Raw genomic sequence first — 23943 nt, 5'->3', positions numbered from 1 at the left:
AGGGCCTTTTTATTATTAAACAATAAGAGAAAATACTAAACAACCAAAACCCCAACCCGAGGAGATGTAACACCAAGAGTTTATGGGCCTCGTTGAGGTTAGTTGGGTAATCAACTTCCCGAGGTCATAACTTGGTAATATTATCTCCATTTGACGTGCATGATACCTCATTGGAAAGATCTCTCTGAGGATTACAACTAAAAATGTTATTTCATAGAAACTACCTAATTTAATATTGCCAAAAAACGTCATTTAGGACCTCAAATTGCTCTAAAAGTTCAGGACCCAAAAAACTGCAAAAAATAGTAAATTGTGCTACAATTTAGGAAACTGAAAAACTGAAAGAAAAAATGGTGGGGGTCCAAGTGGAATAGGCGGGTGGCCACCAATATCCACTTGGATCATTCCTCCCCCCTAGGAAGAAATGGTCTCCATTGCGTTGAGTTCCTCCATGAGATGAGCAAACTTCTACTGAACTTGGTCCCCAGTGAGCCATTTTCCTTGGTGCAGGAGTTGGTCAGCTTTGACAACTCAATACAGTTGGATCTTCTGTTGGCGAGTGTTATTGATATGTGTGTCCATGATCTGATCAGTTGCATCTTGTTCCATGCATTCTGGATTTAACTTTGTTGGTGTGAGCTATTCTGCAATGTCGGATGTGTCCAGTAATGGTGGAAAATATGGCCAAAGTCGAACCACATTGAACAATGGGTGCAGGCCAAGGAATAGGGGAATTTTGATCTCAAAATAATTATCTCCCACATCCTTGATGATTTTGTATGGCCCATATCGATGCGGACGAATCTTGCGATGGGGCCCAGCGAGGCGCTCCTTCTGCAAATGTAGCCAAACTTTGTCGCCCACCTGGAAGTTGTGTGTCACTCGATGTTGATCATGTTGCTACTTGTACTTAGCATTGGCATTGTCCAATATGTCATGGACCTATTATCGGATGTGTTGAATGTGCTCAATGAATTTATTTTCCTTGTTTCCTTCGGATTGGGCATGAGCTAAATCTGCCTGAGTCACTGCAAATTTTATGGCCACGTCATTGGGACATAGTGGCTGGAATCCCAAGCCCACCTAAAAAGGGTTGTGGTCAGTTGAGTTGTGGAGAGCCTGGTTGTAGTTGTGATAGACATAAGGGAGGCTCTCATCCCATGTGCGTGGATGCTTTGAGTTGTACATGTGCAGAACGTGTACAATCATCCTGTTGACAACCTCTATCTGGCCATCAGTTTGGGGATGGAAAGTTGTGGACTTAGTGAGCTCAGTGTCCAACATCGACCAAAGACTAGACCAAAATGTACTGAGGAACCTGTTGTCCCAATATAAGATGATAGACAGTGGGATCCCAAAGTGTATCCACACTCGTTCAAAGAAGAGTTTAGCAGTGGCTTCCACTATGATATTCTTCTTGTAGTCCACCATAATGGCCATATTTGAGAATCTGTCAACGACCACAAAAACACAGTCATTTCCATGCTTAGTAGAAGGAAGGCCTAACATGTAATCCATGGAGATGGATTCCTAAGGTCTACTAGGGGTTGGTAGCAGAGTATAGAGACCTTGCTTCTTGATGGTCGGTTTGATAATGGTGCAGAGAGTGTATGATCTGATGTACTTCTCGACATCATGTTGAAGATTCAGCCAATAGAAATACCTCTGCAGTATTTCCACCATTTACTCGACCCTGAAATGCCCATTGGCCCGACTGTAGTGTGCTTCTCAAATCATCTTCGCACACTCACTTGAAGGAACACAAAGGTGTCCTAGGTGGCATAACAAAGAATCCTGGAGGTGAAAATATGGAACTTACTGACCCTCCAAGAGCGTATGGTATATGTGGTTGAATTTTGGGTCACTTTTGTAGAGAAGTGACCAATCAAAAGTCTCGTTCCCACAAGAGTTGAGCACAGTGGTTAACGTGATGATCAGTGGTTGTCTTAGGCAGTCTGCAACATTATTTGTGTTTCCCTTCTTATACTTTATATTCAAATGGAAATGTTGCAAGTATGTGGACCACTTTTGATGGCGATCATTCTGCAACTTCCTTTGCATTTGCATGAATTGCAGGGGTCAGTGGTGTATGTGGATGACCATTTCCTTCCCTAAAATGTAATGCTTCTATTGTCAGCAGGCCTGCATAATGGAATACATCTCTTTTTCATAAGTGAGATACTTCTGGACTGTGTCTAAAAGTGTCTCACTGTAATATGCCACTGGATGCCCCTATTGAGTAAGCACTGCTCTAATAGCATAGTCAGAGGCATCTGTCTTGATCTCAAATGGTTGTTGCAAGTCTGGTAATGTGAGCACTGGTGCATAGTAGAGGCGATGTTTCAACTTTGTGAATGCCTTCTATTGAGATTCAGACCAAAAGCATTTTTCTTTCGCTCCTCCTTTGGTGACTTGACTCAAGGGCCAAGTGAAATGAGAGAACCCCAACATGAACCTGCGATAGAAATCGGCAAGACCTAGAAAGGTGTGAAGCTCTGTCAGAGTGGTTGGGGTTGGCCAATCCCGAATGACTTGGATCTTGGCTGGATCCAAATGCACCCCCCGTTCATCAATAATGTATCCCAAATACTGAACTTGGGTCATGTCAAAAGTGCATTTCTCCAAATTGGCACACAACTTGTGTTGTCGCAGTGTTTGGAGAACCTATCAGATGTAGTGGAGGTTCTCTTCCCAACTCTGGTTGAATATCAGGATGTCATCCAAGTATACCACTAAAATGAGTTGGTGAATGGCCACATGATGTAGTCCATCAGCCTCATGAAGGTTACAGTAGCATTCTTCAACCCGAAAGGCATGACCAACCATTCGAAAAGGCCCTCCCTGGCTTTGAAGGCATCCTTCCACACATCAGAGGGTTCGATTGGTGCCTGGTGATATCCGAACTTCAAGTCAATCTTGTTGAAATATTTTGCCCCCTTGAGTTGGTCCAGAAGGTCATCAATCTATGGGATCAGTTACCTATTCTAGATAGTGATCTTGTTCAATGCCTGATAGTCAATACAAAGTCTCTAAGTCCCATCCTTCTTCTCTACCAACACGATCGGGCTCCCATATGGTGTTGAACTCAACTGAATGTGACCTTTTTGCAGCAGCTCCTAAATTTTCCTCTTCATTTCATCGTTCTCCAGAATGGAGCACTGATAAATTGGTCCATTGCGTAACAACACACCTGGGGTCAAATCGATGGAGTGCTTGACCTAACAGTGTAGAGGCACCCATGTGGGGGAGGTGACTATCTCCTCGTACTCCTCCACGACCTTGTCCATATGTTGTTGTCATGTGGAGGGGCCCTGTCTAGAGGTCATGGCCACTGTCTTCTTCTTTCCTTAAGGGCGTATCATCAGGAAAACAAATTTCCCGGTTTTTGAAATTAGCTTACTGCATTGTTTTGTAGTAACCAGAGAGATGGTGGTTGGCAGTGCTACCTCCAGTATCCTGTATAACTTATTTCCCAATGTAACAATAACAACGCGAGGCCTTGACTCATACACAGCATGTCACTTCCACAAGTATGGTTGGCCTAATAATAAATCATAAACATCAAGGGGAGCAACGTCACATAATACCTCATCTATGAAGGGCTTGATGTTGTATGGAAGGCGACATTATTTGCTCACACGCAGATCCCGTCCTTGGTGAAGCCAACCAAAATGTATGGTTGTGGGTGTGTTATAGTTGGTAATCCCAACCACTTCACGACCTCTGCTGCAATGAGGCTCATTTGGCTCCCACTGTTGGCAATAAACTGTAGTGGGGAACCCTTTCCCCACATCTAGGAGTGAAAGAGACGCTCCTCCTCCTCTGGATCTTCGGGTTCCACCTTCTAAATATTTGTGGTGGTGATGGTGGTGTTGGGCTCTGCGTTAATAATTTTCTTCCCTTTGTCATTCTCCTTGTCATGTTCTGAGTTAGAGTCAGAACATGCATCTGATTCTGAAGCCTTCAGCTCAACCACCAGTGACTGCTTCGCCCGACATTCACTTTTGTTGTGGTTGGAGCTCTTATGGAACTCACACCACTTTCCTGTGTCCTTCTTCGGCTTCGCAGTGTTTTCCTTTGCTTGTGACCTTGGTGGGTTTTCCTGGGCCATCCCGCCTTGGCTTTTTCCTTTGTTCAGCGGTTTGGCAGCACCTTTCCCTTGCTTCAGATTCACAGATCCAAAGTCTTGCTTATTCTATTTAAACTTATGCTCAACCTTGACGACGTATCATTACATCGTGCCGAGCGAGGATATGCCTAGGAACTCCATCTCGTCATGGAATATCTATGTAAGCAGTCATGGTACTTGAGTACCAAATGTTTCTCAGAATCCTTGATACCCAAATTCGTGCAAAGGGTATGAAAAACATTAGTAAACTCCGGCACATCTTGGTTCCTTCCCTACCGCAGTGTGGTCCATTTTATGTATTTGTCCTCGTAGCTCTCGATGGTGTAGTACTGCTCCTTGATGGTGTGCCAGAATGAATTCCAAGTGGGAGTGGTTGAAAAACATGAGGTTGTACTTTCATCCTTCTACTCACAATAGGTTTCCCACCAATACTTGACGTGGGGGGCGGCTTTGAGAAGAGCAAAAGTAATATTTTCTCGGCTGGAAAAATCATGAATAGAAAAATATCCTTCTAGCAGATTCAACCATTTATCTACGACATTTGCATCTATTTGGCCCTCAAATATGGGAATGTAAAAGTTTACTTGTACCTTAAAAGGGTGGAGCCTCCACAATGGCTGTTGGATGTGGATGTGCCACCGGTGGGCAACTGTTAAAGGATCTAGGCAAAGTTATCAATCATCGTGTTCCTTTGTTTCTCGAGGGCCTCCTCAAGCAATATTTTGATAGGATCTCCTGCTCCCCGGTATTTATTTTCTTTCACCCTTGGAGGCTTTCGGGATTTACGAGGCTGGTCTTGCAAAGTTTCGACCAATTTGAGCCCTAACTCCTTATATCCTGAGCTCGTTGGGGACATGCAAAGAAAAACATAGAAAGAGAAGACCACTCTGATACCACTAATCCGAATTTAAACAAGAACACAACAAAATTACAAATATAACCATAAATAAAAAGAAGCAACAGAAATAACACTTCCTTTCATTAATATCAAATAATGAAATATGCTTATAAACATAATGGAAATGAGACTAGCTCGGGCAATGGTAGCTTATCTCTGAGAAACGATATGGTGCCTACATGCCTCTGAACTGAGTTACAATGAGGCTCAAGGGCCTTTTTATTATTGAACAATAGAGAAAACCCTAAAAAACCAAAACCCTAACCCGAGGAGGTAAAACCAAGAGTTTATGCGCCCCATAGGGGTTAGTTGGGCAGCCAACTTCCTGGGGTTGTAACTTGGTCATATTATCTTCATTTGACGTGCATGATACCTTGTTGGGAATATCTCTTCGTGGAATACAACTAAAAATGCAATTTCTTTGAAAATGCCCAAAGGAATATTGCCAAAAAACATCGTTTAGGTCCTCAAAACGACTCCGAAAGTTTAGGACGCAAAAAACTACCAAAAATAGTAAACTGTGCCACAATTAAGGAAACTGAAAGACTAAAAGAAACAATGGTGGGGGTCCAAGTGTAATAGGGAGGTGGCCACCAATGTCCACCAGGATCATTCCTCCCCCCTTAGGAAGCAATGGTCTCCATTGCGTTGAGTTCCTCCATGAGATGAGGAAACTTTTGTTGAACTTGGTTCCTAGTGAGCGATTTTCCTTGGTTTAGGAGTTGGCTGGATTTAACAACTCGATATAGTTGGATCTTATGTTGGTGATTTTTATTGATCTGGATGTCCATGATCTGATCAGTTGCATCTTGTTCCATGCAGTCTGGATTTAACTTTGTTGGTGTGATTTGTTGTGTAATGTTGGATGTGTCCAGTAATGGTGGAAAGTATGGCCGAAGGCGATCCACATTGAACACTGGGTGTAAGAAAAGGAATGGGGGAATGCTGAGCTCAAAATAATTATCTCCCGCAGCCTTCGTGATGGTGTATGACCCATATCGAAGCGGGTGAATCTTGCGGTGGGGCCTAGCGAGGCGCTCCTTTTGCAAATATAGCCAAACTTTGTCTCCCAGCTGGAACTTGTGTGGCACCCGATGTTGATCATGCCGCTGCCTGTACTTAGCATTGGCTTTGTCCAATATGTCATGGACTTATTGGCGGATTTTTTGAATGTGATCAATGAAGTTATTTGCCTTATCGGCTCGGACTGGACATGAGTTGCATCTGCCTGAGTCGCTGCAAATGGTATGGCCACATCAATGAGACATAGTGGCTGGAATCCCAAGCCCACCTAAAAAGGGTTGTGGCCATTCGAGCTATGGAGAGCCCAGTTGTAGATGTGTTGGACATAGGGGAGACTCTCATCACATGTGCATGGATTCTTTGAGTTGTACATAAGCAGAATGTGTACGATCATCCTGTTGATGACCTCTATCTAGCCATCAGTTTGGGGATGGAAATATTTGGAATTTGTGAGTTTGGTGTCCAGCATCGACCAGAGACTGGACCAAAATGTATTGAGGAACCTGCTATCCCGATCTGAGTTGATAGACTATGGGATCCCAAAGTGTACCCACACTCTCTCAAAGAAGAGTTTAGCAGTGGGTTCTGCTGTGATACTCTTCTTGTAGGCCGCCATAATGGCCATCTTCGAGAATCTGTCGATGACCACAAAAACACAGTCTTTGCCATGCTTAGTAGAAGGAAGGCTTGACATGTAATCCATGGAGATGGATTCCCAAGGTTAACTAGGGGTAAGCAGTGGAGTATAGAGACCTTGCTTCTTGATGGTCAGTTTGGAAATGGCACAGACAGTGCAGGGTTTGATGTACTTCCCATCATGCTATCAAAGATTCGGCCAATAGAAATACTTCTACAATACTACCACCATTTTCTCAACTTGAATGAACACAAAGGTGTCCCAGGTTGCATAACAAAGCATCCTGGAGGAGAAAATCTGGAACTTGCTGACCCTCCAAGAGCGTATGGCATGTGCGACCGAATTCTGGGTTGCTTTTGTATAGAACTAGCCAATCAGAAGTCTCATTCCCACAATAGATGAGCACGGTGGTTAATGCCATGATTGGTGGCCAGCTGAGGTAGTCTACAACATTATTTGTGTTTCCCTTCTTGTAATTGATATTAAAATGGAACTGTTGCAGGTATTTGGACCACTTCTGATGGCAATCATTCTGCAAATTCCCTTGTGTCTATATGAACTGCAGGGGTCAGTGGTCTGTGTGGATGATCGTTTCCTTCCCCAAAATGTAGTTCTTCCATTGTCGGCACACCTACATAATGGAATACATCTCTTTGTCACAAGTGGGATACTTTCGGACTGTGTCTAAAAGTATCTCACTATGATATGCCATTGGATGCCCCTGTTCAATAAGGACTACCCCAATAGCATAGTCAGAGGCATCTGTCTCAATCTCAAATGGTTGTTGCAAGTCTGGTAATGTGAGCACTGGTGTAGAGAAAAGGTTATGTTTCAATTTTGTGAATGCCTTCTATTGAGATTCAGACCAAAAGAATTTTTCTTTTGCTCCTCCTTTGGTGACTTGTCTCAAGGGCCAAGTGATATCAGAGAACCCCAAAAAAAACCTGCGGTAGAAATTGGAAAGACCCAGAAAGTTGCGAAGCATTGTCAGAGTGGTTGGGTCTGTCCAAACCCGAATGACTTCAATCTTGGCTGGATCCAAATGCACCCCCCGTTCATCAATAATGCATCACAGATATTGAACCTGGGTTATGCCAAAAGTGCATTTCTCCAAATTGACACACAGCTTGTGTTGCCACAGTTTTTGGAGAACCTGTCGGATGTGGTGGAGGTGCTCTTCTCAACTTTGGTTGAAGATCAAGATGTCATCCAAGTAATGCACTACAAATGTGTTGGTGAATGGCCATAATATATCATCCATTAGCCTCATTAAGGTTGCAGGAGAATTTGTTAACCCGAAAGGTATAACCAACCATTCGAAAAGGCCCTCCTTGGCTTTGAAGGCAGTCTTCCACACATCGGAGGGTTCAATTGGTACCTGGTGATATCCAGACTTCAAGTCGATCTTGATGAAATATTTTCCCCCCTTGAGTTGGTCGAGATGGTCATCAATCCATGGGATCAGGTACCTATTCCAGACAATGATCTTTTTCAGCACCCGATAGTCAATACAGAGTCTCCAAGTCCCATCCTTCTTTTGTACCAACATGATCAGGTTCCCACAGGGTGATGAACTCGGCTAAATGTGACCTTTTTGTAGAAGCTCCTAAATTTTCCTCTTTATATCATCGTTCTCCAGAACGGAGCACTAATATATTGGTCCATTGGGTAACGACGCACTTGCGGTCAGATCGATGGAGTGCTTGACCTGACAATGTAGAGGCACCCCTACGGGGGAGGTGATAATGTCCTCGTACTCCTCCATGACCTTGTCCATATTTTATTTTCATGTGGAGGGGTCATGTCTGGAGGTCGTGGCCACTGTCTTCTTCTTTCCCTGAGGGTGTATCATTAGGAAAACAAATTTCCCAGTTTTTTAATTGATCTTACTGCATTGTTTTGTTGTAACCAGAGAGATGGCAGTAGGAAATGCTATCTCCGGTATCCTAGACAACTTATTTCCCAATGTAACAATAACAGCATGAGGCCTTAACTCATACACAACATGTCACTTCCACAAGTATGGTTTGCCTAATAATACATCACAAACATCAAGGGGAGTAACGTCACATAATAACTCATCTGTGAAGGGCTTGATGTTGTATGGAAGGTGGCATTGTTGGCTCACGCGCATATCTCATCCTTGGTGAAGCCACTCGATGGTGCATGGTTGTGGGTGTGATTTGGTCGGTAAGCCTAGTTGATTCACGACCTCTGGTGCAATGCGGTTCTTTTGGCTCCCACTTTTGATAATGAACTGTGGAGGGGAACCCTTTACCCACATTTGTGAGTGGAAGAGACGCTCCTCCTCCACTGGATCTTCGAGTTCCTCCCTCTGGATCTTTGTGGTGCCGATGATGATGTTGGGCTCCACATCAATAATCTTCTTCCCTTTATCATTCCCCTTGTCAGGTTTTGACTGAGAGTCAAAACATGCATCTGATTCTGAAGCCTTCAGCTCAGCCACGAGTGACTGCTTGGCCCGACACTCACTTGTGTTGTGGGTGGAGCTCTTATGGAACTCACACCACTTTCTTGTGTCCTTCCTGAGCTTTGTAGTGTTGTCCTTTGCTTGTGACCTTGGCGAGTTGTCCTTGGGCATTCCTCCTTGGATTTTTCCTTTGTTCTGTAGTTTGGGGGAAACATTTTCCTTACTTCAAATTTGCAGATCCAAAGTCTCGCTTCTTCTGTTTAAACTTTTGCATGATCTTGATGGCATATCGGTAAGTCGTGCCAGGTGAGGAGATTTCTAAGAACTCCATCTCATCCTGGATGTATCTATGTAGGTAGTCGCGATACTTGAGTACCAAATGTTTCTCAGAATCCTTGTTACCCAACTTCGTGTGAAGGGTATGAAAAACTTTGGTAAACTCTGGCACATCTTGGTCCCTTCCCTACAGCAGCGTGGTCCACTTCATGTATTTCTCCTCATAGCTCCCGACAGGGCACTACTGCTCCTTGATGACATCCTGAAATGAATTCCAAGTGGGAGTGGCTGAAAAAAGTGAGGTCATACTTTCATCCTTCTTCTCATAATAGGTTTCCCACTAGTCCTTGACATGGGGGGCAGCATTGAGAAGAGTAAAAGTAATCTTTTCTCGGCTAGAAAAATCATGAACAGAAAACTATCCTTCTAGAATATTCAACCATTTATCTATGGCTTATGCATTTATTTGGCCCTCAAATATGGGAATGTCAAATTTTACTTGTACCTTAAAAGGTGTGGAGCCTCCAGAGTGGATGTTGGATGTGGATGTGCCACCAATGGGCAACCGTTAAAAAATCTGGGCAAAGTTATCCATCATCACATTCCTTTGTTTCTCGAGGGCCTCCTCGAGCAATATTTTGATAGGATCTCTTGCTCCCTCATCTTTCTTTTCTTCTCCCATGGGAGGCCGTCAAGATTTACGAAGCTGGTCTTGCAAAGGTTCAACTAGTTCGATCCCTAACTCCTTATATCCTGACCTTGTTGGGGACATGCAAAGAAAAACAGAGAAATAGAGGACCCCTCTGATACCACTAATCCGAATTTAAATAGGAATGCAACAAATTACAGATATAACCATAAATATAGAGATGCAGCAAAAACAACACTTCCTTTCATTAATATCAAATAATGAAATATGCTTACAAACAAAATGGAAATGAGACTAGCCCGGGCGATGGTAGCTTATCTTTGAGAAGAGATGTGGTAGCTACATGCCTCTGAACTAATTTACAATGAGGCTCAATGGCCTTTTTATTATTGAACAATAAGAGAAAACCCTAAACAATCAAAACCCTAACCCGAGGAGATCTAACACCAAGAGTTTATGGGCCCCATTGGGGTTAGCAAGGCAGCCAACTTCTTGGTGTCGTAAATTGGTCATATTATCTCTGTTTGACACTCATGACACCTTGTTGGAAAGATATCTATAAGGAATACAACTGAAAACAAGATTTACCTATAATTTCCCAAAGGAATATTGCCAAAAAAATGTTGTTTAGGGCCTCAAAACGGCTCTAGAAGTTCAGGACCCGAAAAACTACCAAAAATAGTAAAGTGTGCTACAATTAAGGAAACTGAAAAACTAAAAGAACAATGGTGGGGGTCTAAGCGGAATAGATGGGTGGCCACAAATATATGCCTGGATCATTCCTCCCCCATTAGGAAGCAATGGTCTTTGTTGCGTTGAGTTCCTCCATGAGATGAGGAAACTTCTGTTGAACTTGGTCCCTAGTGAGCCATTTTCCTTGGTGCATGAGTTGGCTGACTTTGACAAATCGATAAAGTTGGATCTTCTATTGGTGAGTTTTCTTGATCTGTGTGTCCATGATCCAATCAGTTGCAACTTCTTCCATGCAATCTGGATTTGACTCTATTGGTGTGAGTTGTTCTGCAATGTCGAATGTGTCTAGTAATGGTGGAAAGTATGGCCGAAGGCGATCCACATTGATCACTCGGTGTAGGTCAAGGAATGGGGGAATGCTGAGATCAAAAGAATTATCTACCACAACCTTGGTGATGGTGTATGGCCCATATCGAAGCGGGCGAATCTTGCGGTTGGGCCTTGCGAGGCGCTCCTTATGAAAATGTAGCCAAAATTTGTCACCCACCTGGAACTTGTGTGGCACCCAATGTTGATCATGTCATTGCTTGTACTTAGCATTGGATTTGTCCAATATTTCATGGCACTATTAGCAGAGGTGTTCAATGTGTTCAATGAAGCTATTTTCCTTGTCGGCTTCAGACTGGACATGAGCCGAATCTGCCTGAGTCACTGCAAATGGTATGTTCACATCAATGGGACATAGTGGATGGAATGCCTTCTATTGAGATTCATACCAAAATAATTTTTATTTTGATCCTCCTTTGGTGACTTGAAACAATGGCCAAGTGATATGAGAGAACCCCAACACGAACCTGCGGTAGAAATTGGCAAGACCTAGAAAGATGTGAAGCTCTATCAGAGTGGTTGGGGTTGGCCAATCTCGAATGAATTGGATCTTGGCTGGATCCACATGCACCCCTAATTCATCAATAATGTATCCCAGATACTAAACCTGGTTCATTCTAGAAGTACATTTCTCCAAATCGGCACACAACTTGTGTTACTGCAGCGTTTGGAGAACTTGTCGGATGTGGTGGAGGTTCTCTTCCCAACTCTAGCTGAAGCTCAATATGTCATCCAAGTATACCACTACAAATGAGTTGGTGAATGGCCGCAAGATGTTTTCCATCATCCTCATGAAGGTTGCAGGAGAATTCTTCGACCCGAAAGGCATAACCAAACATTCAAAAAGGCCCTCCTTGGCTTTGAAGGCAGTCTTCCACACATCGGAGGGTTCGATTGGTACCTGGTGATATCCAGACTTCAAGTCGATCTTGCTGAAATATTTCCCCCCTTGAGGGTGTCTAGAGGGTCATCAATCCATGGGATCGGGTACCTATTTTGGGCAGTGATCTTGTTTATTGCCCGATAGTCAATACAGAGTCTCCAAGTCCCATCCTTCTTCTGTGCCAACATGATCGGGCTCCCACAGGGTGATGAACTCGGTCGAATGTCACCTTTCTACAGAAGCTACTAAATTTGCCTATTGATTTCATCATTCTCCAGAATGGAGCACTGATAGATTGGTCCATTGGGTAACGACGCACCTGGGGTTAGATCGATGGAGTGCTTTACCTAATAGTGCAAAGGCACCCCTGCAGGGGAGGTGAAAATGTCCTCGTACTCCTCCACTACCTTTTCCATCTGTTGTTGTTGTGTGGAAGGGCCATGTCTAGAGGTTGTGGCCACTGTCTTCTTCTTTCCTTGAGGGCGTATCATCAAGAAAAGAAATATCCCTATTTTTGAAATGAGCTTACTGCATTGTTTTGTAGTAACCAGGGAGATGGCGGTAGGCGGTGCTACCTCCAGTATCCTGTACAACTTATTTTCCAATGTAATAATAACAGTCCAAGGCCTTGACTCATACACAACATGTCACTTCCACAAGTATGGTTGGCCAAATAATACATCACAAACATTAAGGGGATCAAAATTACATAATACCTCATCCGTGAAGGGCTTGATGCCGTATGGAAGGTGACATTGTTGGCTTGCACGCAGATCCCGTCCTTGGTGAAGCCACCCCATGGCGTACGGTTGTGGGTGTGTTGTTATTGGTAAGCCCAACCACTTCATGACCTCTACTGCAATGAGTTTACTTTGGCTCCCACTGTCAACAATGAATTGTAGTGGAGAACCCTTTACCCACATCTTGGAGTGGAAAAGACGTTACTTCTCCTCTGGATCTTCAATTTCCTCCTTCTGGATCTTTGTGCTAGCAATGGTGGCATTGGGATCTACATCAATAATATTCTTCCCTTTGTCATTCCCCTTGTTAGGTTCCGACTCAGAGTCGGGACATGCATTTGATTCTGAAGCCTTCAGCTCGGTCACTAGTGACTGCTTGGCTTGACACTCACTTGTGTTGTGGGTGGATCTCTTATGGAACTCAAACCACATTCTCGTGTCCTTCCTCGGCTTCGTAGTGTTGTCCTTTTCTTGTGGCCTTGGAAGATTTTCCTGGGCCATCCTTCCTTGGCTTTGTCCTTTGTTCTATGGTTTGGGGACACCTTTCCCTTGCTTCGGATTCGTAGATCCAAAGTCTCGCTTCTTCTGTTTAAACTTCTGCTCGATCTTGACAGCGTATCAATACACCATGCCGAGCGAGGAGATGTCCAGGAACTCCATCTCTTCTTGGATGTATCTATGTAGGCAACCACTATACTTGAGTACCAAATGTTTCTTAGAATCCTTGATACTCAACTTCGTGCGAAAGGTATGAAAAACATTGGTAAACTCTAACACATCTTGCTCCCTTCCCTGCCACAGCGTGGCCCACTTTATGCATTTGTCCTCGTATCTCCTGACAAGGTAGTACTTCTCCTTGATGGCATCTCGAAATGAATTCCAAGTAGGAGTGGCTGAAAAATGGGGTCGTACTTTCATCCTTCTACTCACAATAGGTTTCCCAATAGTCCCTGATGTGGGGGGCATCTTTGAGAATAGCAAAAGTAATATTTTCTCGGCTGGAAAAATCATGAACTAAAAAATATCCTTCTAGCAGATTCAACCATTTATCTACGGAGTCTGCATCTATTTGGCCCTCAAATATGGGAATGTCAAAGTTTACTTGTACCTTAAAAGGTGTGTAGCCTCCAGAGTGGCTGTTGGATGGGGATGCACCGCTAGTGGGCAACCGTTGAACGATCTGGGCAAAGTTATCCATCATCGCGTTCCTTTGTTTCTCAGGGGCCTCCTTGTTTGGTCAATTTAGTGTGTGCTAAATTGCTACATTAATTATCAATCTGGGAGTCGTAAACTGATGAAGTGTGGTGCACTATATGTGCAAGATAGCCTATTTCTTATATTTTTGTCTTTTTTCAGTTTTTATTTTGTTTTGGGGGTTTTTATAATGTGAATGGAATTCCTATTCCTAAGTCTCTAGAAGGAAAGTATGGTTATAGATTTTAAGGCGATTGTGTCCTCTATAATGGTTCCCAAACTTAACACTTCAGAAGGTCTTAGAACATACTAGTGATGAAAGTATTACTTGGACAAGAATGAAAATGTGTTGCTATCTAAAACAAGCAAATAACAAACTACTGATCATGAAACTATCATCTCTGCTGCTGTCTAAATTCAGAAAAATGACTCAAAGAAATTAAGAATTGCAAGGAAAATAAAACTAAAATCAAATTACACATTCATAATTCAATCCCTCGCCAGTAGTCCAGCTATGGATTTCGGAGGTAACTGACAATGATATGAGCAATTTAATGTCTAATTGCAGAAAAGTAAAACTAAAATCAAATTACACATTCATACTTCAATCCCTCGCCAGTAGTCCAGCTATGGCTTTTAGAGGTAACTGACAATGATATGAGAAATTTAATATCTAATTGCATAAAAATAAAACTAAAATCAAATTACACACTCATACTTCAATCCTTCGCCAGTACTCCAGCTATGGCTTTCGGAGGTGACTGACAATGATATGAGCAATTTAATATCTAATCGCAAAAAAGGAAAACTAAAATCAAATTACACATTCATACTTCAATCCCTCGCCAGTAGTCTAGCTATGGCTTTTGGAGGGAACTGACAATGATATGAGCAATTTAATATCTAATTGCAGAAAAGGAAAACTAAAATCAAATTACACATTCATACTTCAATCCCTTGCCAGTAGTCCAGCTATGGCTTTCGGAGGTAACTGACAATGATATGAGCAATTAAATATCTAAGCTAACTAATAAAGCAAGGAAACAAAACTGAAATCAACAAAGCAAAAATGGAATTAAAAACTAGGAAAAGCAAAGTCAACAAAGAATTAATCCCATGTCATTAGTCATTGTGAAAATTATATGCAGATGCCCGGGCTGCCTACTCTATCCTGAAACATACATGCACTAATCAGTGTTATACAAAGCTGTAAAATCATGAACAGAAGTGGAATGTTAATACCCTGTCAATTGAAATATACACAGGTGGAATATATGCAAATGGAAATAAGAAAATAATGTAAGAAACTTTAAAACAACAAGAGAAACAAAACCTCAATGTACAGGGGCCCTCTGCACAACCTCGGTCAATAGACTATCAATCCAAGATTATGTTCACGTGCTCATGTAGAAACAAAGTCTTCTCATATATTTCATAACACGGTTACAAAAATAAAACTAGTGTCACGGCACAGTGGGCTTGAACAACAAAAATTACATTCACAAAAAGACTAACTATGCGTTATAGAAACGCGTTATTTATAGCAACGTTTACATAACTGTTTACACAACTGTTTTCTTGTAGGACTGCGTGAACAGGGGACACGTAAAAGACAGTGTCCATGGATTTAGCGTACTGGTTGTTGAAAATATTAAATCTACCAACTTGTGGCTGTTAGATTCTCGTCATGGGTCAGTCTACAGGTGGCAACAGACCCCAGAGAGTTAGGAACAGCCACACATCCTTCAGAATCCTTCACGTGCTGGAAAACAGAGTCTGTCTACCGTAGGACTCTTGCGTAGGACCACCGTTTGACCACCATTGACCGCAGATTCCTTTGATGAATTCGACTGAACCAATAGGACCTGATCCATGTCCAGGTCATTTCTAACTTGCCCATGTGGCTTGTTTTGCCTAGTGACACCTGCAACATAGAGTTTAACAAAAACAGTTGCGGAAAGTTGAATCAGCTGCAGAAAGTGACTGGATTCCGCAGCTTATGAGCAAAATCTAGTTCAAACAGCAAACACAAAACATAGTTAGAAAACCACGTTAAATGCTCTTTTAGAATCAATATGCAGTGATTTTGATAGCTTAGGAGGTCCAGGTGAGTGGAAAAAGTTCTAAGAAAGTGTGTAGGAGAGGTGCAATTTCCAAGCTCTACATACCCCCACTGTGAAGGTGTTGCATGTCCCCATGCAACCAAAATTTTGTTCATCCTCCTTTCAGTTCATGTGTTCTGAGACCTCTGCCAATACATCCAACCTTATTTTCTTCTTCCTTGGTACAGCCAACATCCTAAGCTTCCTCATTAAGCACCTGAACTTGAGGTTGATGAGAGCCCTATTCAACCTTCTGTTCTTTTTCTTTAATTTTCCATTTTTCCTGTACCATAACCAAAGATGCAACATTGTGTTGTCATGAATGATCTTATCCAATCTGTTTTTTTCCTTCAATGTTTCATTTTCATTTTTAATGTGTCTATTTAAGACCTCCAACTCAAAAATTTCCTGCTTTAGTGATTGGATTTGAGCTTCTTGAGCTGTATTAGGCTGGGCAGATGAAGTGCATGTGTCTCTGGCTGTTTTCTCCAAGGATTCTATATAATCATACATTTCTTGCTGGTTTGGGTCTATCTCAGGTGTGGTCTTTTTTGGGCTGACCCCAAAATCCTGTTGAGGCCGGATGATTTCGAAATCTGGCCGAGAAGGACTCATGTCAAAATCTGGCTGAGAGATAGGAGTATGGTGGGGACGATGGCCAGGAGGGATTGCTGAAGGCTGCTCCGGTGTTTCCATTCCTAAATCAATAAAGTGGGGTCTTTTAGTTTGTATTTTTCTCAACTTCCCCTTAAGTCTAGAACTTGTCCTTAAGTTTTGTGGGCTGGTGTCCTCTTTCTTCTCACTCTGTTTTTCTTTCCCTTTCTTCTTTGCTGCAGCTGACTGTTCCTAAAGGTGAACTAGTCTTTAAGACAATACTTGATGGTCTTCTCCTTGATGTGATGCTTTCAAGGGTTTCTTGTGGATCTTTAAAGAAATTTCTGACCAAAAACTGCTCCCATGTGTCCTTCTTTTCTTTTAATTATTTTTCTATCAATATTTTCACAAGGCCGTGGTGATACAAGTGTGGTTCTACATCCCCCAGATTCTTTTGGACTGTGGTGGACATTTTCTTCAAGCTATTTAGTAGAAAATAGGGCAAATTAAGAGTTTGGTTCTCTAGAAAATTCATCAGCAACCAGGTGTGATACATGTACATTGACCCGAATCTTCCCTCACAGGTAATGAATTTCTAGATTATTAATAGTAAACTAGCCCATTTTTCTTGTAAAGCAGAGATAGGGATTCCTTTATTAAAGATGCTTACATCCATACCTAGATTTTGTAGGATAACCCTCCATGCTCTTTCGTCAAAGCTCTTATTTTTGAACCACCGTTCTCCCTCCTGTGGAAGTTCAGTTGCAACTACTATGGATGCCTCCATGACTGTGAATTTTAGGTCTCAAATCTCCGCTTCTATGCCATCAAAGGACCTCGCAAAAGTCTCCGTAACTTCCTTGTTGTAGCCTTGAATTTTTGAATAAATTGTAACCACTAGGCCTTTCTGAGCATGCCTTTCACTTGCGAATACCCTTCCATAAATTTGGGTCCTTTCGGTTCTGCTCTCAACAGAGGACCCATTTTTTTCTTAACACGTCTGCGTGGGTATTGGATGAACGGAGGTGAGACGGCTGGGTTAGCGGAAGATGGACAGGATTTATGGAAAAAAAACCAATGATTGTAAACGGAAAACAGAGAGCAGGTAGCGGAAGTGAGTTTATGCAGCGGAGCAGAGGCTTATGTGAACAGGGTAGAAATACAAACACGACTTGAATGGGATAGGAGGGAAGTAAAATGAACTCGACAGAGTTTTAAACTGAAGTAGACGTAAACATGCTCAAGAAATGGCTGCGGAATTTGTGCGGCGGAGAAAATCCGTGATCAAATCAACCACATCTCATAATTACAGGTGGAGTATCAAGGTACAACCGAACACGAGTTAAAACCGGAGGCTTGATCATGAGGCCGTTTAAAAATAAATGCAAGGCTTGTGGAGGAATCATATAGAGGTCGTGGAACGGTTATGGAGCTATCAACACCAATCATTGCATATAATGGAGTCGTGGTTTCAAAACTATGTAAAATGTGCTTTTAAATGCTATTTGAAATAAATCTTACCCATACCTTGGAATTTTTGCCACTTTTCGTCCATTAACCTTTGATCAGCTGCTCCTTGTTGATGCTCTTTAGGTGCCTCATATCTTCAAAAGAGGTTGTTGGTCATACCTGCATTTGATTTCATGATTATGTAACTAACATCTGACTGTTAGTTTTTAAAAACAAAATGATGGCTGCGGAAACTACTTCTGGCTGCGGAAACTGGGTTCAGCTGCGGAAACTGACACAGAAATCATATGACTAAATGGAGATGGATAGATGATAACTGACTGAATGAAAATGGCTATGAAAAAAACTTTTATTTGCGGAATGAAATGAAATGGATGAAATGGAGTGGAATGAAATGAAGTGGAGTGGAATGAAGTGGAATGAAATGAAGTGGAGTATCACAAAATTGTGAAATGAGAGAAAAAATTAATATTATTATTATTATTTGGAAAATATAGGGCGTCAGGAGTTCCTGATTTTCGCCTATTTTCTGTATAAGACTGCCAATCAGTGATTGGTTTTCAGGCTTATACATTTTTCTATTTTTTGAAACAGAAAAGAACAATGGCTAGGCTGGTGGAGAAGAAGGATTCTTCTTCACCAACCTTATTGCAGAACTATCATGAAATATTTTGACAAATTCCTCTTTTGAGAGTGGCTTATGATAGATCTTTAATTTGTGGCCATTCACAATAAGAGGAGTTTGATGTTCATCAATGGTTTTGATTCTTACTGCCCCATTGCTAAATATTTTGTCAATCTCATATGGCCCAAACCAATGAGTCTGAAATTTTCCTTTAAAATCTTTAAACTTGGAATCAAATAGCAATGCCCAATCTCCTTCTTGAAACTTTTTCTCTTTGATGTATTTGTCATGCCACTTAGCTCTTTGATATTGAACTAGATCAGTTCTTAGAATTGCCTCTTGTCTGATCTCATCTAGCTCATTCAACTGCTCCATTCTGTGCTTTTGGGCTTCTGATAGATCCATTCCCAACTGAACTACCATCTTAAAAGTTTTGACTTGGAACTCAATGGGGAGCAGGACTTCTTTCCCATAAACAAGTTCATAGGGAGAATGTCCTGTTGTATTCCTCCATGTGGTTCTGTAGGCCCACAAGGCTTCAGGAAGCCTTTCTGCCCAATCTATTCTATGTAGATGAACAATTTTGGTGATGATGCCTTCAATAACTTTGTTTGTAGACTCCACTTGGCCATTTTCTTGCGGATGGTAAGGAGTAGATTTTCTGTGTTTGATTTTGTATTCTTCCATCAAATTCTCCACCAGGTTGGATGTGAATTGACTTCCCTGATCTGTCACAATTTCTCTTGGAACACCAAAGCGAGTAAAAATATCCTCATAAAGAAAACTAACAACTGAATTGTCAGTAGCAGAAACTAATGCTTTGGCTTCTACCCATTTAGTGACATAATCAGTACATACCAATATATACTTTCTTTGTTTAGATGGTGGATTAATAGGTCCAATGAAATCTAAAGCCCATTTTTCAAAGAGTTCGATGAGTACCTGTGGCTGCAATGGAATTTCATTTGAAAGGGTAGTTTCCCTACTCTTTGGCAGCTGTCACACCTTTTGACATATTGTTTTGCATCTTTGAAGAGGGATGGCCAAAAATATCCTAAAGAGAGGATTTTATAGGCTGTCCTTTTGTCAGAAAAGTGTTCGCCGCATGGTTCATCATGACATGCTTGGATATCAGGCATTTCATCTTCCCTAACACATTTTTTGATCACAAGGTCTGGCCCTGTTTTAAACAATTCGTTAGAAATCCATGAATATTTTGAACTCTCCTGAATAATCTTTCTTCTTTCACTAGGAAATAAATGTGGAGGTAGTTTCCATGTAACCAAATAGTTAGCTATATCTGCATACCAAGGAGTCTTAGTAGTTACTGCAAATAAATATTCATTGGGAAACTTATCCTCTACAGGAGAATCCTCTTTAGTATTCTGAATCCTAGACAAGAAATCAGCTACTGTATTTTGTTTCCCTACAGGAGAATCCTCTTTAGTATTCTGAATCCTAGACAAGAAATTAGCTACTGTATTTTGTTTCCCTGGTTTCTCTAACACAGTGATATTGAATTCCTGTAAAAGTAGGAGCCATCTTGTAACTCTGCCATTAGTAACAGGTTTTTACATTAGATATCTAATCGCCGAATGATCAGTATGAATAAAAGTTTCATAGCATGTTATATAATGTCAAAACTTATTGATTGCATGAACAACAGCTAAGAAATCTTTTTTAGTTACAATATAGTTCAACTCAGTGGGAGTCAAATTTTTACTGGTATAGTAAATGGCATAAGGAACTAAATCTTTTTGGCCCAGCACAGCTCCTAGAGCTGTATCTGAAGTATCTGTAGAAATATGGAAGGGAGTTTCCAATTTGGTCCTCTCAAGATAGGCACTTCAGATATTCTTGTTTTCAAAGTTTCAAATGCTGATTAACAATTAGGATCCCATTTGAATTCACAGTCTTTTGTAAGCAGTTTAAAGAGTGGAGATGCTAATTTAGTGAAGTTTTCTATAAATCTTCTATAGTATCCAGTAAATCCTAGAAAACTTCTAACATCTTTTTGACAATTTGGAATAGGCAATTTGGAGATGACTTCAACTTTTGATCTATCAACTTTAATCCCATCCCCAGAAATATGATGTCATAAAACAATACCTTCAGTAAACATCATAAAGCATTTTCGTGGCTTAATGAAAGGTTTGTCTCTTTACATCTTATAAGGACTTTTTCCAAATTTTATAAAGCCTCTTCAAACGAATTACCATAAACTGTAAAATCATCCATATAAACCTCTACACAATCATGGATTAGATCATAAAAGATTCCTAGTACTACTCTTTGGAATGTTGCAGGTGCATTACATAATCCAAAAGGAAGCACTTGATAAGCAAAAGTTCCCCATGGACAGGTGAATGTGGTCTTGTCCTGATCCTCAGGTGCTACCTGAATTTAATTATAACCACTAAAACCATCCAGAAATGAAAAGTACTTTTTGCCTGCTAATGTATCTAATACTTGATTGATAAAGGGCAAAGGAAAGTGATCCTTCAAGGTTTCTTTGTTCAATTCACTGTAATCAATGCATACCCTCCATTTACCATTCTTTTTTGGTACTATAACCAAAGGAGAAACCCATCGGCTATCTGAAATTGGATAAATGAAGTTTACATTGAGTAGTTTTTGGAGCTCTTCTTTCACTATCTCCCTAAGATTTGGATTCATCCTTCTCTGAGGTTGTTTGATTGGTCTATTGTTTTCCTCAATATAGATATGATGGATGAAAGTCTTAGGGTCAATACCTTTCATATTAGTATACTCCCATGCAAATGCAATAGAATGTTTTTGCAATATTTTGGTTAAATTCACTGTTGTGATTTTCCCAAGTTTTTGTTGATATTCAATTTTTTACCTGGAAAAATCTCAATGGTAGAACTACCAAATTATTCCATAAAGTAAAGAGACATTTGTCTGGAGAATAAATACTCAATGTCAGAATCTAAATGAAATTATGTGTGGTCATATTCTAAAGATGTTTCAAAATTTTCTAATGTGTTCAGAATTTGACTATCTTCACTGATTTCAGAAATGGTAAAGACAGGTTGTATAGTATCCTCATCATCGATCCATTCATTGTCTCTTACTTCTGTAATTGCTTTTGCTGGAGGATACAAATTAAATTTCTTTGTCGAACTACCATCAGAAATGTACATATCCCCAGATCTACAACTAATGAAAGCATCAGCTATGGCTAGCCAAGGTCTTCCTAAGATGAGTGGGTGCCCTCCTAGATTTCTCTTGGGAGTCAAAATCATGAAATCTACTAGATATTCCCAAGAATCTAAGGAACTGAAATTTCTTCTAATACACCATCTTGTTTGATTATTGATCTATCTGCAAGTTGCAGTAAGGTAGGTGTAAAAAGAAGATTAGGAAGTTTTAGTTGTTCCATAGTCTGTCTACTCATAATGTTGATAGCAGCCCCTAAGTCGATCAAAGTATTTGGAATTTATACCCTATTTATATGTGTATTGACAATTGGACTTCCTGGATCTACATATTTCTGCATGGTAATTTTTTCTATCATGATATCTGCAATTTTTCCTACTAGGTGGATCCTTCTTGTGTCTCTTGGTTTCCTTTCTGGTCTCTTAAGACTCAACTCCTTTATTGTTTTTTCTAGAATAGGAATCTCTCTAATGGCTTGTAGCAAGGGAATCTTGATATAGACATTCTTTAATTCATCTAGGAAATCATAGTCAGGCAACAAGATTTGTTTTTCCACCCCTTTTTCAATTTGTAATCTTTCAGGGAAAGGAGGTGTGGATGAAGATGCAGGTTTCTCAACTACAGGAGTTGTGGGGGTTGACTCTTTTTCTTTTTCTTTTTGAATGGTTGGGTTTTGAAGAGATGCTTCTTCAGAACCTTTATTGGCTTTAAGAGAATCCTCCTCAGAGATATCTTTCTCTTGAACATCTATAGAAGGTTTTTCTAAAACTCTACCAGACCTGAGTTGTACATCATTGAGAGGAACAATCATATAGGTAGGAAATTGTTGTCCTTCTACCATGTAAGCATTCTGAGGATTTTTGTTATTGGGATTTGGCAATGGCTGGGCTAGTAGTTGATTTGTCTTTTGTTGGAAAGGAAGCAAGAGTTGAGAATTTGGATTTTGTTGAGAAGGTCGTTATTGTGGAAATGGTAATGAAAGTTGTGGGTTTTGATTTGGAATTTGTGGATTTTGTTGATTTTGGAAAGATGGAGGATATTGATAAAATTGAGCAAATCTCCCATAAGGATTTTGCATACCTTGTGCCCATGATTGGTATGGATTTTGAGATTGGGGCCAAGGTTGTTGCCAAGAATTCCAATTTGGTGGGAGCTGAAAGTTCATAGGATTGTTAAATCCTTGATTTTGTGGCCCCTGCCATGGTCTTCTTGAAACAAAACAAACGGATTCTACTGAATTTGGATCTTCTTGAAAGACAACTTTGAGCCCAGGAATTGAAGGACAATCTTTGGTCTCATGGATTTTTGAGAAAATCACACATGTCTCTACAACTTTTGCATCCAAGGGACATTCCCTTAAAGCATGTTTCTTTCTACATTTTGGACAAAAGATGGCTAGGGCTTCGACTTCTACTTTCTGCTTGTTTTGTATTTTAAGGGTGTCTAGTTGTTCACTAAGGCTACCTAGAATATCAATTTTGAATTCATCAAGCATATTTCCAATCTCTGCCCTACTTACTGATCTAGTTACAGATTTGTTTTCTCTAATAAGAGAAGGATCTCTAGGCCCTTTTCCACTTTCAGATTTTCTCCTTGAGAGATGGACACATAGTTCTGCTATGTCATGGAGTGGAAGTTGAGAAATATCTCCCTTCCCCATCATGTTACTCATTTTTGCTCTCTTTAAGTTGTATTGAAATCTTTCAAGTAAATCCTCCAAGTTTTCATCTTCTTTTTGCATCATCTTGAATACCTCATCCTTATGATTGGTGGGCATACAATAATCCAAGTATCTATCTTAAAAAGTTTGTTTCATATCATTCCAAGTTCTAATAGATTGAGTGACTAATCCCATGAACCATTTCAAAGTCGCTCCTTTCAATGTTGAAGGAAACAGTTTGAGTTTTTGAGAGTCTTCCATATAATCATAAGTCCGGCACAAGACTTCAAACTCAAATAGAAATTTTTCAGGATCCTCACTTCGAAACCCATAAAAGTTTGGGAGGACAGATGGTGAAATATTTTTCATTGT

The sequence above is a fragment of the Pinus tabuliformis genome, chromosome X (assembly GCF_031772625.1).
Source record: "Pinus tabuliformis cultivar Carrire ecotype Pingquan chromosome X, CPIR1, whole genome shotgun sequence".
NCBI lineage: Eukaryota > Viridiplantae > Streptophyta > Pinopsida > Pinales > Pinaceae > Pinus > Pinus tabuliformis.
The sequence above is the reverse complement of the archived record's forward strand: the minus strand, read 5'-3'. Positions refer to the sequence as shown.